Here is a 12,389-nt window from a genome sequence, read left to right as displayed (position 1 = left end):
CAGGACCTTCAGAAGAGCAGTCGGTGCTCTTAACCGCTGCACCATCTCTCCAGCCCCTTTCCTGAGTTTTCTAACTGGGATACCAAGTTTTTCAGTTCCATCCTCATTTCAGCTTGAATCCTTTTTAATGTTTCTACTTCTCTGTTGAACTCGATTCCCAAGTCTCTGGTTGCCTCCCTCATTTCCCGCAGTAATCTCCAGGTCCAGTAAGAGACACGGCCTCAAAAAAAAAAATCAGGTGGATGGCTCCTGAATAAATACACTGGGTATTGACCTCCGGGTTATACACACACACACACACACACCACACATGCATACACACATGCAGACTCTGTCACTTCTTGTCTTTTCTTTCTTGTAGAGCTCCAAAGAGGGAGGTCATTATGATGGTTTGTATATTCTTGGCCCAGGAAGTGGCACTATTAGGAGGTGTGGCCTTGTTGAGGTAGGTGTGGCCTTGTTGGATGAAGTGTGGCACTGTGGGTGTGGGCTTTAAGACCCTACTCCTAGCTGACTGGAGGGAGTATTCTGCTAGCATTCTATCAGATGAAAATGCAGAAATCTCAGCTCCTCCTGCACTATGCCTGCCTGCTCCCACCTTGATGATAATGGACTGAACCTTTGAACCTGTAAGCCAGCCCCAATTAAATGTTGTCCTTATAAGAGTTGCCTTGGTCATGGTATCTGTTCACAGCAGTAAAACCCTAACTAAGACAGTCATTTCTGGGCCGATTCTGAACTTTTGTAATTCAAAGTCCCTGAAAGGGAAAGTTGCTGAGTTTTAAGCTGACTTTACTACCAGCTGGGAAAGTCTAGAAGAGCAAGTTGAGGAGAAACCCCATGCGGTGATAGGAGTAGGGGACAAATGAGGAAAGCTTGTTTGCCAGCAATATTTTTTAAGGCAGCGATCCCCTATATGACACTAAGGAAAAAAAAAAAAGAATCTGGGACAAATTGAACATGCAAGTGGATATCCTTTGAATAAGACATCACTCTGGCAGATAAACCCACACTTGCACAGTGGTGCAGATACACTCACACTTGTGTGTTGTGAATCTTTGACTGTGATGACAAAGCTCTGAATCAACCTACCTGGTTATCAACCAAGGACTGTTACAGTGAGTATAGAAGACCCTAGGCAAGAGATAGTTATTCTTTAGATAGAAGGGTATTGTTTTTATTTTATCTTTATGGTTGTTTTTCTTTCATATATGTAGCACACATGTGTCTAGTGCCTATGGAAGGTAGAAGAGGCCATTGGATGCCCTGGAACTGGAGTTATAGACAGTTGTGTGCTGTCATGTGGGTGCTGTGAATCAATACTAGATCTTCTGGGATAACTGTACATGCTCATTACTGTTGTGGATTTGGTCTAATGCTGCTTAGATTATGTTAATTTGGTCCCCAAAATTGCACAAGAATCTGCACATCCACATGTAAGACACCGAGGGATCCTGCCTCCAGTTGGTTTTGATTGGTAAATCAAGTTTTTGGCAGCTAATGACTGGGCAGGGAGACAGAGGCGGGACTTTAGGATTCCCTGGGGAAAGAACTGAGGAAGAGCAGGAAGAAGATAGTCACCACACCAGGGCAGGAGAGGAAACACCATGCCTGAGAGCTACAGAACAGAGAGACAGCCAACATGGGAGAGCCCAGGAAGAACTGCCCCCAGGGAGCCCCGGACTGGGTCTAGGGTAACAGAGATGGGATATAGATTTTAGTAAGTAATAACTCGGGAATATCAGAGGGGAGTGTGTTAGCCATGTGGAGGTTTGGAAGTGGCTCAGCCATTGAGCTGTTTAAGGCATATTAAGATATAAAGCTGTGTTTGTGTGTGTGTGTGTGTGTGTGTGTGTGTGTGTGTGTGTGTGTGTCTTTCACTTGAGAACCCAGAACGTTGGGGCAGTAATCCCTGTATGACAGTAAGAAAAAAATAAAGAACCTGAGACATTTTGAACATGTAAGTGGATACCTGTGTACATCCCTTTGAACAAGACATCACTCTGACAGATAAACTCATGCCACCTAATTGGAAACTGCAACACATTACCACTGACCTTATTCTCCAGGAGAACTAGGAAGCAAAATCAAAAGCCCAAGGGCAACATTTACAGCAAAACTAGCCCACAAATTAGCATTGGTAACATCAGTGTATGTAAGCCAGTAGCACCAAGACCAAAGGAAGTAAGGAATGCAGAAAAGTAGAGGCAACGAACCCAGCAACAAAGGAGTCTCAGAAAAATCCAGGCTTTTAAAAGTTCAGGGGACCAAAGAGAAGGTGGAACCATGGGGTCTGCTCAGCAAGGAACAACGGAAAAGCCCAAGGACAAGGAACAAGGAGACAGAAGCCATCAGCTTGGAAAGAGGAATCAAAATGGAACAGGGCAGTGCTGAGAGAAAGAGGAAGGAAAGAGAGTGTATGTGCATGTGTGTGCATGTGTGCGTGTGTGTGTGTGTGTGTGTGTGCATTCATGGTGTGTGTGTGTGTGCGCGCGCGTGCATGTGTTTGTGCATTCATGGTGTGTATGTGTGTGCATTCATGGTGTGTGTGTGTGTGCATTCACGGTGTGTGTGTGTGTGTGTGTGTGTGCGCATTCACAGTGTGTGTGTGTGCATTCATGGTGTGTGTGTGTGTGTGTGTGTGTGTGTGTGTGGGTGTAGGCAAATCCCTTCTTAGGACACATTGACATTGGGAATGTGGGACAAGGTTGAAAAGCCAACAGACAGTTAACTATGCACCTCTTGAACTTTTACTGCCCCTGGTTATTCCCCCCCAAAATTAATTAATTAATTAATGTGTTGTTGCTTTCTTTCTTCAAAAAAGAATAACATTCTCAATGAGTCAGAAGATTTGTCCCCTCTAATCTTCTGTTTGCCACACGGACTGACAGCTGTGGGGGCGGGAGTGTGGGGGGAGGGGCATGGGCTAAGGGGTAGGGGCAGGGGCATGGGCATGGGCAAGGTCTCAGAGGGAGGGGGCAAGGGCTCAGAGGGCAGGGGCGCAGGGCCTCTGCTTCAATGCCTTTTGAGGCTACACAAACCATAAGGCTTTCTCTCATTTCAGCATCCTGACTCTGCCATAGTTTCTTGGCTGGGTGTGGTTGAAGTTAGCCTGCGTTTGGATGTGCCCAGGAACACCACTGAATGTGTATGGGGATGTTAATTTTCTGACATGGGAGCAGATGCCTGAAATGATCCTCTCTGAAACGTTTGCTTTGCTTGGTTCTCGAGGTCGCAGTTCGTGGTCAGTTAGGTGTTGCTTTAAGCACAGTGAACAGAGTTCTTCCCTTCACAGCCAACAAGTAAAGGAGAGGCAGAGGGCTGGTGTGGGCTCCACTATCCCAGTCAAAGGCGTGTTTAAAACACTCCCGAAGACCTCCCACGAGGCGAGGGTCCACTTCTTAAAGGCCCCACCACATGCTAATGGCACCATTCTGGGGACCAAAATGCTTCAACACTGGACCTTTATGGAATCAGAAATCCAAACTCTAGCCATGTGTTCCTTACAGTATTCACTGTGGGGCAACCACAGCATCGCTGGTTTTTCCAGAGGCCCTTCTTCCTGTGACTGGTAAAGGCTGTTCTACCTAACGTTAAGCCAGCTCTCTTCTTTGCCCACCTGCTTTAGAATGTATGGGATTTCACACAGCCCCCTTCCCCCTAGAGAAATAGCTTGACACTAAGGTATTTAACTTAGGTTACATTTCACATAGAATTTCAATATTCAAAATGGTTTTGGTAGATTGCTTCTTTAATATGTTCCATTATTTCTCAGCATTATATGTTCTTGGGTGACATGTACAGTGACTTCAGAGGTTTATAATATCTGAAAAGAAAATTGAGAATTACTTGGTACAGTGTGTTCTGAATAAGAGGATGCCTACACAGAAGTTAAACAGTCTTAAAGTTTATTTTGCTTCTTTCAAAAATTATTGCGGCCTGTGTTTCATATATATTCTTTTTTTTTTCCCCCTGAACATCTTTATATTTGTTGTTTCTCTCTCTCTCTCTCTCTCTCTCTCTCTCTCTCTCTCTCTCTGATTTGTATGTAGCCTAGGTTGACCCCACCACCCACCCACAATCTTACAGATGCTGGAATTATGAGCTGTGTGCCACCATTCCAAGTCTGGCCACTTTTTAGGACATAACACAGTTTCTTTTTTAGTTTTTTTAGTTTTTTTAGTTTTGTGTGTGTGTGTGTGTGTGTGTGTGTGTGTGTGTGTGTGTGTGTGGAGGGCTTTCAGGAGTTGACTCTCTCTTTCCGCCATGGGTTCCGGAGATTGAACTCAGGCTTGTGCTGCACTATCATCCACTGAGCATCTTGCTGGCCCATGTTTCACCATTTTTACACCAAAAGAGACAGTCAAGGTTGGAGGATGCTCGGTAGTGCAGCCATTCCTAGAATATGCAAGGCTTTGGATTAGATCCCCAGCACCATAAACACACAGACAAACAAACAAATGACAATCAGTTGCTATTGTCAACGAGTGTACCAATGTATAATCTCAGCCACAGGACAAAACACAAGCCATGTGCCACTCTCCCGAGACTCTCCCTCAGTATTGTGTACAGAGCTACTATAAATAGGTTCATGTGGGAATCTATGCGGCAAGCTGACTTAAATTCCTTCAGATATCCACCAAGGATCATCCGGGTCATTTGGTGATTTTTATCTTTTGAGGAAACTCCGTACGGATTTCTATAGTGGCCACAGCAGTTTACACGCCCACCAGCAGTGCATACGTGTCCCTCTTTCTCCACATCCCTGCCAGCATTTCTGTTCATTCATTTTGTTGATGAGGGCTACTCTGATGGGGTGAGAAGGCCTATTAATGTGGTTTCAGTTTGCATTTCCCTCCTAGCTCAGGATATTGACTGGCTTTTGAATGTTTATTGGCCGTTTGTATTTCTGCTTTTGAGAATGGTCATTCATTTGCCCACTAATTGATTGGATGATTTGTTTGCTAATTTTTGTGGTGATGGTATTTAATTCAGAGGAGTCTCCATAGATGCTGGGTGTCAGTCCCCTTCTGATGTACGCTGTAGATCTCTGGTTTTATAGGCTCCCGCTTCACCCTGGCGACTCTTGTCATTGTGGTGCAGAAGCTGTGAAATTTCATACGATCTTGTTGGTCAATTCTCAAGATTATTTCCTGAGCTTCTGGAGTTTTTCCCAGCAACGCCTCTCCTGTTCTAAGCTGACTCTCAAGGTTCCTCCAAGTTTCCCCCTGGTAGTTTCTGAGTTTGGGGTCTCCCATTAAGGTCTTTATTCATTTTGACTATATATTTTTTCAGATGAAGAACTAAGGGGTCTATTTCTACGTGTGCAAATCTAGGATGAATGAAAGAGGGGGGGTTGTGAAGAGTGAGAGAGAACATAAATTTGATTGGACAGGAAATAAAATGCGTACATAAAATTAAATGAAAAAAAAAAACCAACATCACCAAAGCCCTCACCCCCTCTCTCTGTCTCTCTAAGAATCAAAGTATTTGCAAAAGTGTAGTGTAAAGAAAAACGGATTTTGGAGCGTTTGTTTCTGGGTCTTCTAAAGTGCCATCCTCTAGGCAGACAGACAGAGATATGGTAAGTTGCCCTTGTGAACTGTCTTTCCTATGCCCCAGCTGCCGAGCCTTTCTGGACAGTGGCCACCAGCACTGTCTTCACTTCAGGAGATTCTATTTTTTGCCCACCAGAGGCCTCTGCTGGACACACTTGGCTTTTCAGTCTGTTGGGCCAAGCAGGTTCTTCCACTCTCTGGAGAAGCCATTACCCTACGGGCTGGCTAAGGTTCTAACGGGAGTGTTCTCAGCACACTTCGAAGGACTAGAGAAAGACAGTGCTGGACAGGTGGACCTGTTTGTGTCCTTCTAAATCCCTGGGGCATTTAAACAACCTGCTGGAGAGACCGGCCTTCGTGTCACCTGACCAGCGTCAGAGTTCTCAGACTCAATTGCAAAAAACCCACGGCTCCAGCGGTTAACTAGATCATCAAATGACCCGGATGATCCTTGGTGGCTACCTGAAGGAATTTAAGTCAACCCGCCACATGATCCACCCGCTGATCTCAAGTTGGAGCTTTCTGAAGTGATGAAGTCAGCTCTGAGAGTACTCTAGTACTCCACTGCCCAAGCTGAGACTCCCACTGCCTGGACTTTTGTTTTGGCTTGTTATCATCTGGCCCGTACCACTCTGGGGCTGTCACAGACCTGCCATTTTAAGATCAGTCATATGCAGCAGCTGGGGACAGTCACACTGTGCATCACTGCAATCTGTGTGACAGAGAACGATGGAAAATACGCCCAGCCGCTCCCCTGTAAGTTTGTAGTCCCACCTACTGCTCCCCTTGGCTTGTAGGCTAGGCCACGCTAAGTCACATGGTACAGAACTTCCTCATACGCCTTTGCAAATTGGAGTCAGAAACCCCCTCGGTTTGTGGGATTTGAGGCTCTTTCCTTCGGACTCCCTACCACACGGCGGCTGTCTCACAGGTCCTCTGGGCTTGACTCTCTCCCTTCAGGAAAGCATCGCGCTGTCTGGTGTGATGGTCTTCTTCCGAGCTCTCCAACCTCACTCAAGACTTCAGCATGCCCTGCCCCATCTCCAAAATCTCTCTTCCAGTAAAGCCTAAGGTAATCCAGGGTCAGCTCCTTTCCTAAATCTTGTGACTGATGGTTGCTTGTTTCCAGGCCTCTCCTGTCCTCTCCCCTTCCCGGGAGAGCTCAGTTTTAAACAATATTGTGTCTAGATAGTTCCTAGTCACAGCTCTCACGTAGGGCCTCACTATATGTAGTTCTGGCTGGCCTGGAACTCTATACAGACCAAACGGGCCTCGAACTCACAGAGATCCGTTTGCCTCGCCTCCCAGTGCTAGAATCAAAAGTGTGTGCCACCACACCCAGCCATGCCCAGTCCCGTTTACATCTCCTTGGTGGCCAAGGTGACTAGTCTTTCACTTATCTGTCCCTTTCCTTTCCTTTTTGTGAACCGTTTTTTGTGTTTTCTACTGGGTTGTTTTGTTGTTGTTGTTTAGAATCGACTTATTTGCATATTACGACTAGTTTACATTTTTAATTCCTGTTAAACTGAGAGTGACAACTATTGTCACTATCTCTGCTGCATATTGAAATTTTTGCTGAGAATTCTTACCACGTGGAAAGATTAAGATTTTATGTTACCAAATACATCCTTCAAGAGAAAAAAATAGGAATTCCAAGTCTTGTTCCCGGGCGTTTTTTGTGTTATCTTGCTCAGTAATCCACAGTGCTTTCTCTCTGGCTCTGGGAGAGCCTTCCTTAGTCAGAGCCAGGTCCTGAGTGAAGTCACCCTCTCTTACCTTCCACTTTCTCTTCTGTGCCGTCACCTGCTCCAGTGCGTCCCTCCTCTTTTTATTTTTTTTATTTTTTAACTTTTATTTTTGATAGCTGCTGTGAGTTTATTTTCTGCTTTGTGCAAGACACAGTTACGGGGTCAGAAAAGCTGAGTGCTGTGAACCAAGACAGGGCTCTCTCCAGCTCCTGCTGGTGTCTGTTCAGCCTGCCTAGTTTACAGGAAGGGGTGAGACAGTGGGCTCTGCTCTAGCACCACTTAAGCTTGGGCAGGCTGCTGATTCTGACAGGTCAGGAGGAGGCCCTCCCTGCTGCTGGGCTGTCCTGGATAGGTGCTTCTTCACACTTCGGGAGGCCTGTGAGGAGTGTGTGCTTAGGAGACTCCAACCCTGTAGCCATGAATGGAAGGGCAGATTTCCCGAAAAAGAAACTGGTCCACCAGTGGCCCCGGTCAGCCTTGGGAAGACCCCAGGGAATGGGGCACGGCGTCTCCTGGGTACTCAGCATATCTCCCTGGCACTCCGCACTTCCGTTGCCAGAAGTTGCCAATAGTAGTCCTGGGTAGCCACGAGGGAGCTGCTGGAAGGAATGGCTACCATGCTTCAGTGCCCAGGCGCTCAGCGCACACCCCCTGTCGTAGGCTTCGGTGCAAGATCACAGGTGGCAACGCCTGGGCACTAGGCTGTGGAGCCCATTTGCAAGGATAACTCACGACAGACGGCTACTCTAGGACCTACGCAGGCTATGCGCATGCGTGTACTAAGTTGCTTTCCTACATGGCAACAGACGCACACATGTCCCATGTTTTTATATACTGAGGACTGAACCCTTTATATACTGAGGCTTTCTTTGGTTGAGCGCTTTACCACAGGTCTATAAGCCCAATGCTGGTACACTGCCCTCTGAATCAGAATGCTCTGGGAGCTGTGGAAACCCAAGCATTAGAGTCAGCACGCCTAGGCAGAGCACCAGCTAATTCTTACACGTTCCCAGCGGACACTGGTACAGCACATCTAGGCAGACCGCCAGCTAATTCTTACAAGTTCCCAGTAGATACTGGCACCACTGTTTGGAGGCCACACTTGGAGAACTATTTCTCTGAACATGGCATTTTTGAGGTTCCTAGAGTCTATCTGTTCCTGTCCTTGGTATTTCACCTAAGACTAAACCCTATCACCTTCCATCTGGGCACATTCTCTTACTCCCTTGCCAAGAGCCCCAAACTGAATTTCCATGTGCTTTCCCCTCCACTCTTCCCTGGTGGCCTCCGGACCACCTTGTGATGTCCTGTACATGGCTGAGCACCCCTGATCTCCTGTCAGCCTCTAGGAAGAGCAGGTATTTTGCATCTGCTCTTTGTTACCTTGAAATCTATGTTCCTGGTGGTGGCATTTGGTCCGCGTGGTGAGCTGTAAAATTGGATATCATTTCCTGGGAGGTTTGTCTGTCTATCTATCATCTATCTATCTATCTATCTATCTATCTATCTATCTATCTATCTATCTATCTATCATCTATCTATCTATCTATCTATCTATCGTCATCTATCTATCATCTATCTATCTATCTATCTATCTATCTATCTATCTATCTATCTATCTATCTATCTATCACATAGCTCAGCTCAGACTGAAGCTACTGATTGCCAGTATCTCATGGCCAAGCAGCCTTACGTTTGGGTTCATTAAGTGGCCTCCAGGACCATTGAGAAAAATGGCCTTTAAAGAAAATGAACATCGATGGTGAGGGTAACGAAAACACGAGTGTCTGTGTCTTAGTTTTTTAAAAAGTGTATTACTTTTGAGAATTCTATTCATTTTATTAGGAATATGATCATGTCTCCTTCCTTTCCCCTCTCCAGCTCTCCTCATGCCCACCCAAGCGGCCTCTCCCCAAGGTCTTATTTGTTTGATAACCCACTAGGTTCAGCTGGTGTTGTCCATCCATACATGGATGAGGGTCTATCCTTTGGGGCATGGGAAACCCACATGTGGCCACACCCTCAAACATGTGGCCACACCCTCAAAAAGACTTTTCTCTTCTCCAGCACCTATTAACTACCAATAGCTCGCAAGCAATGCCTGTAACCTGGCTCTAACCCAGCTATCCTAGGACTTTATCTGGCTGATCTTTGTTGGGCCTTGTGCAGGTGACCAGCACTGCAGAGCTAATGAGTGCAAAACCCACGTGAGGTACAGAATATAATGTGTCTTATATAGCGTGTCTTATGTAGCGTGTCTTAGCAATACTTCCCTTCCCCCAGCTCTTAGGTTCTCTCCCTCCTCCTTGACGATGTTCTGTGAGACACGACGCTGCAGTCTTTTCTATCGATGATCTTTTAGAGCCAGGGACATGGCCCTCTCCTCCTCACTCTCTCCTAACATGCATCCTTCCTTTGACTTGATGCCAACTTCCAAGTGAAGCCTCTGGGCAGGGGTGAGAGCTACCTAGGGCCGTGGGCTCAAAACTCTTAATTCTTTTTCCTGGGCCTCATCAATTCTGGGATTACAGGTCTGCACCACCTCAAATGACATTATAAAAATCATTCCCTTTACTTATTGATATTGGGATATTACATTTTTTATCAGTTCACTGGAAGTTTTCATAATGTGTTTTGATTATATTCCCCTCCCAACTCTTCCTAGATCTGATCACCCTCCCTCCCTACCCAACTCTGCGTACTTTTATATAAACCCTTTAAGATAAATGTGTGATTCCTATTGTGTTTTATTTATTTATTTTATAATTTATAATTATTATTATTATTCACTTTACATCCCACTCACTGCCTTTCTCTTGGTCACCCTATCCCACAGTCCTTCTCCCCACCCCCCTCCCCTTCTCCTCTGAGCAGGTGGGGTCACCCTGGGTATGCCCCCACCCTGGCACTTAAAGTCTCTCGGAGGCTACACGCATCCTCTCCCTCTGAGGCCAGACAGGCACTAGAGAAACATACCCCACACAGTATAGGCAACAGCTTTTGGAATAGCCCTGTTCTAGTTGCTTGGGACTCACACGAAGACCAAGCTGCACATCTGCTATGTGTGTGCAGGGAGGCCTTATGCTTTAAGATTATAATATTACATCACTTCCTCCTTCCCTTTCTTCTCTCCAAATCCTCTCTTACACCCCTCCTTTGTCTTTTCCAAATTCATTGTCTCTTTTATCATTAATTGTTGACAAATATATATTTGTATTCTTTATATATATATTTGTATTCTTAAAGACATACAATCTGCTCAGTGTGTGTCACATTACTTACACGTGTGTGTCACGCTATGTACATGTGTGTGTCACGTTATTTCCATGTGTATGTTTTCAGGGCAGGCCATTTGGTACTGGATAATTGATTCATGTGCTCTTTGCTAAAGAAGACATTTTGTCCTCATCCCCTACATTCCTTCAGTACACTTAGTTCAATGTAGAGTTGAGGACTCGTGATTTTTCCTCTCACTACATTAGCATGTCTGCTGATGACATCCTTGCTCAGGTCCTATTTAGGTAGCCATGTTGGTGAGACTTTATAGGTATAGTTTCTGACACTTTAAAAGAAAAAAATTAGCTTAAAACACGAATTATTAAATTAATACATTAAGTGAAAAATTTTTATCAGTAGCCATAAGTAGAAATTAATATACATAATTAAGATAAAATAAAGTAATTTGAAGTTCTCTGATCTGTTTACTTTTGTCAAAGATCATTCTGACACCACCGGTCGATGGATCTCAGGATATGACAACTTCTTCCATTGGTTCAGTTTCTCTATTGTGACCTCTAAGAGGTTTTCTTTAAGTTTTCCAATACCCTGGAGACCTTCTGAAGCTTAATTTAAAACACTCGATGTCATGCCTTCGCCTGTAATGTGGCCATTTTTACCTTCAGCATAGATTACTGATGACATTAGAGAGATCTTGCAGAACAAATCTACAATTCCTCCTCTACAAGGAAATTTAGAAATTGCAGCAAGCTAATGAACCACTTCCCAAAAATCATGTAAAAGAACCAGCATTTGAGTCTAAGGTATGGCAGACAGTGGGATGAGGATTGCATATGCCTATTTTGTCGGAGGACTTTCGTCATTTTAACTGTTACAGTTTTGGACTGATACAGATGTGGCACAAATAAGGCAGGTCAAGTTTTAACCTATTAACAGAGATGCATGTCAATCACAGGTACTCTGATGGTATTATTTGAGAATTAATGGGATTATAGGAAAAGCGATAGAAGGTGGTCATCTCTTTTAAAGAAAATCTCCTTTGAAATATATTGATCTTTTTCGTTGTTGTTTTAAGTTTTTTCGTTCTTCTAATGGAGATAGTTTATTTTCTCATCCAGTATGTCCTGACTACAGTTTCCCCTCCTCCACTCCTTCCAGTTCCTCCCCACCTCACCTCTCCTGGGGACTCACTCCTTTTCTGTCTCTCATTAGAGGAGAGCAGGCTTCTATGAGATAACAACCAAACATGACAAAAATAAAATATAACAAGGTGGAGAAAAACTATCAGAGCCAAGTTGGACACTAGGAAATCTAGGTTGTTTCCAGTTTCTGGCTATTATGAATAAAGTGGCAATGAACATGTGTCCTCGTGTAGGCTGGAGCATCCTTTGGGTGTATGCCCAAGAGTGATTTAACTGGGTCTTGAGGTAGATCGATCCCCAGCTTCCTGAGGAACCGCCACATTGATAGCCATAGAGGCTGCACAAGTTAGGACTCGCACCAGCAATTGCTTTCCCCCTTGTTCTCACCAGCATGAGCTGTCACTTGTGTCTGCCTTAGCTTTTTCACGGCTCAGCCTTTCATCAAATGACTAAACCTACCGCATCCCCATGCTTTGTGGGAAAATGCGAAGGTGGCAACATTTCAAGAGCTTCATTTCAGCAGTTGGAAGAACTCATAATTAATATCACTCAGGGGTGCTATGGTTGGGCTTTAATTAGCTTTATAAATCACAAAAGACTTTATTCCAACATTTATGGACTAGCTTCAGATCTAAAAGTCCCCAGAAAGTTCCAGGTGTCATTTTAGCCTTAGGGGAAATGTACATGCGTCAGTGCCACTGTGG

This window comes from Mus pahari, chromosome 1, assembly GCF_900095145.1.
Source record: "Mus pahari chromosome 1, PAHARI_EIJ_v1.1, whole genome shotgun sequence".
NCBI classification, from domain to species: domain Eukaryota; kingdom Metazoa; phylum Chordata; class Mammalia; order Rodentia; family Muridae; genus Mus; species Mus pahari.
The sequence above is the reverse complement of the archived record's forward strand: the minus strand, read 5'-3'. Positions refer to the sequence as shown.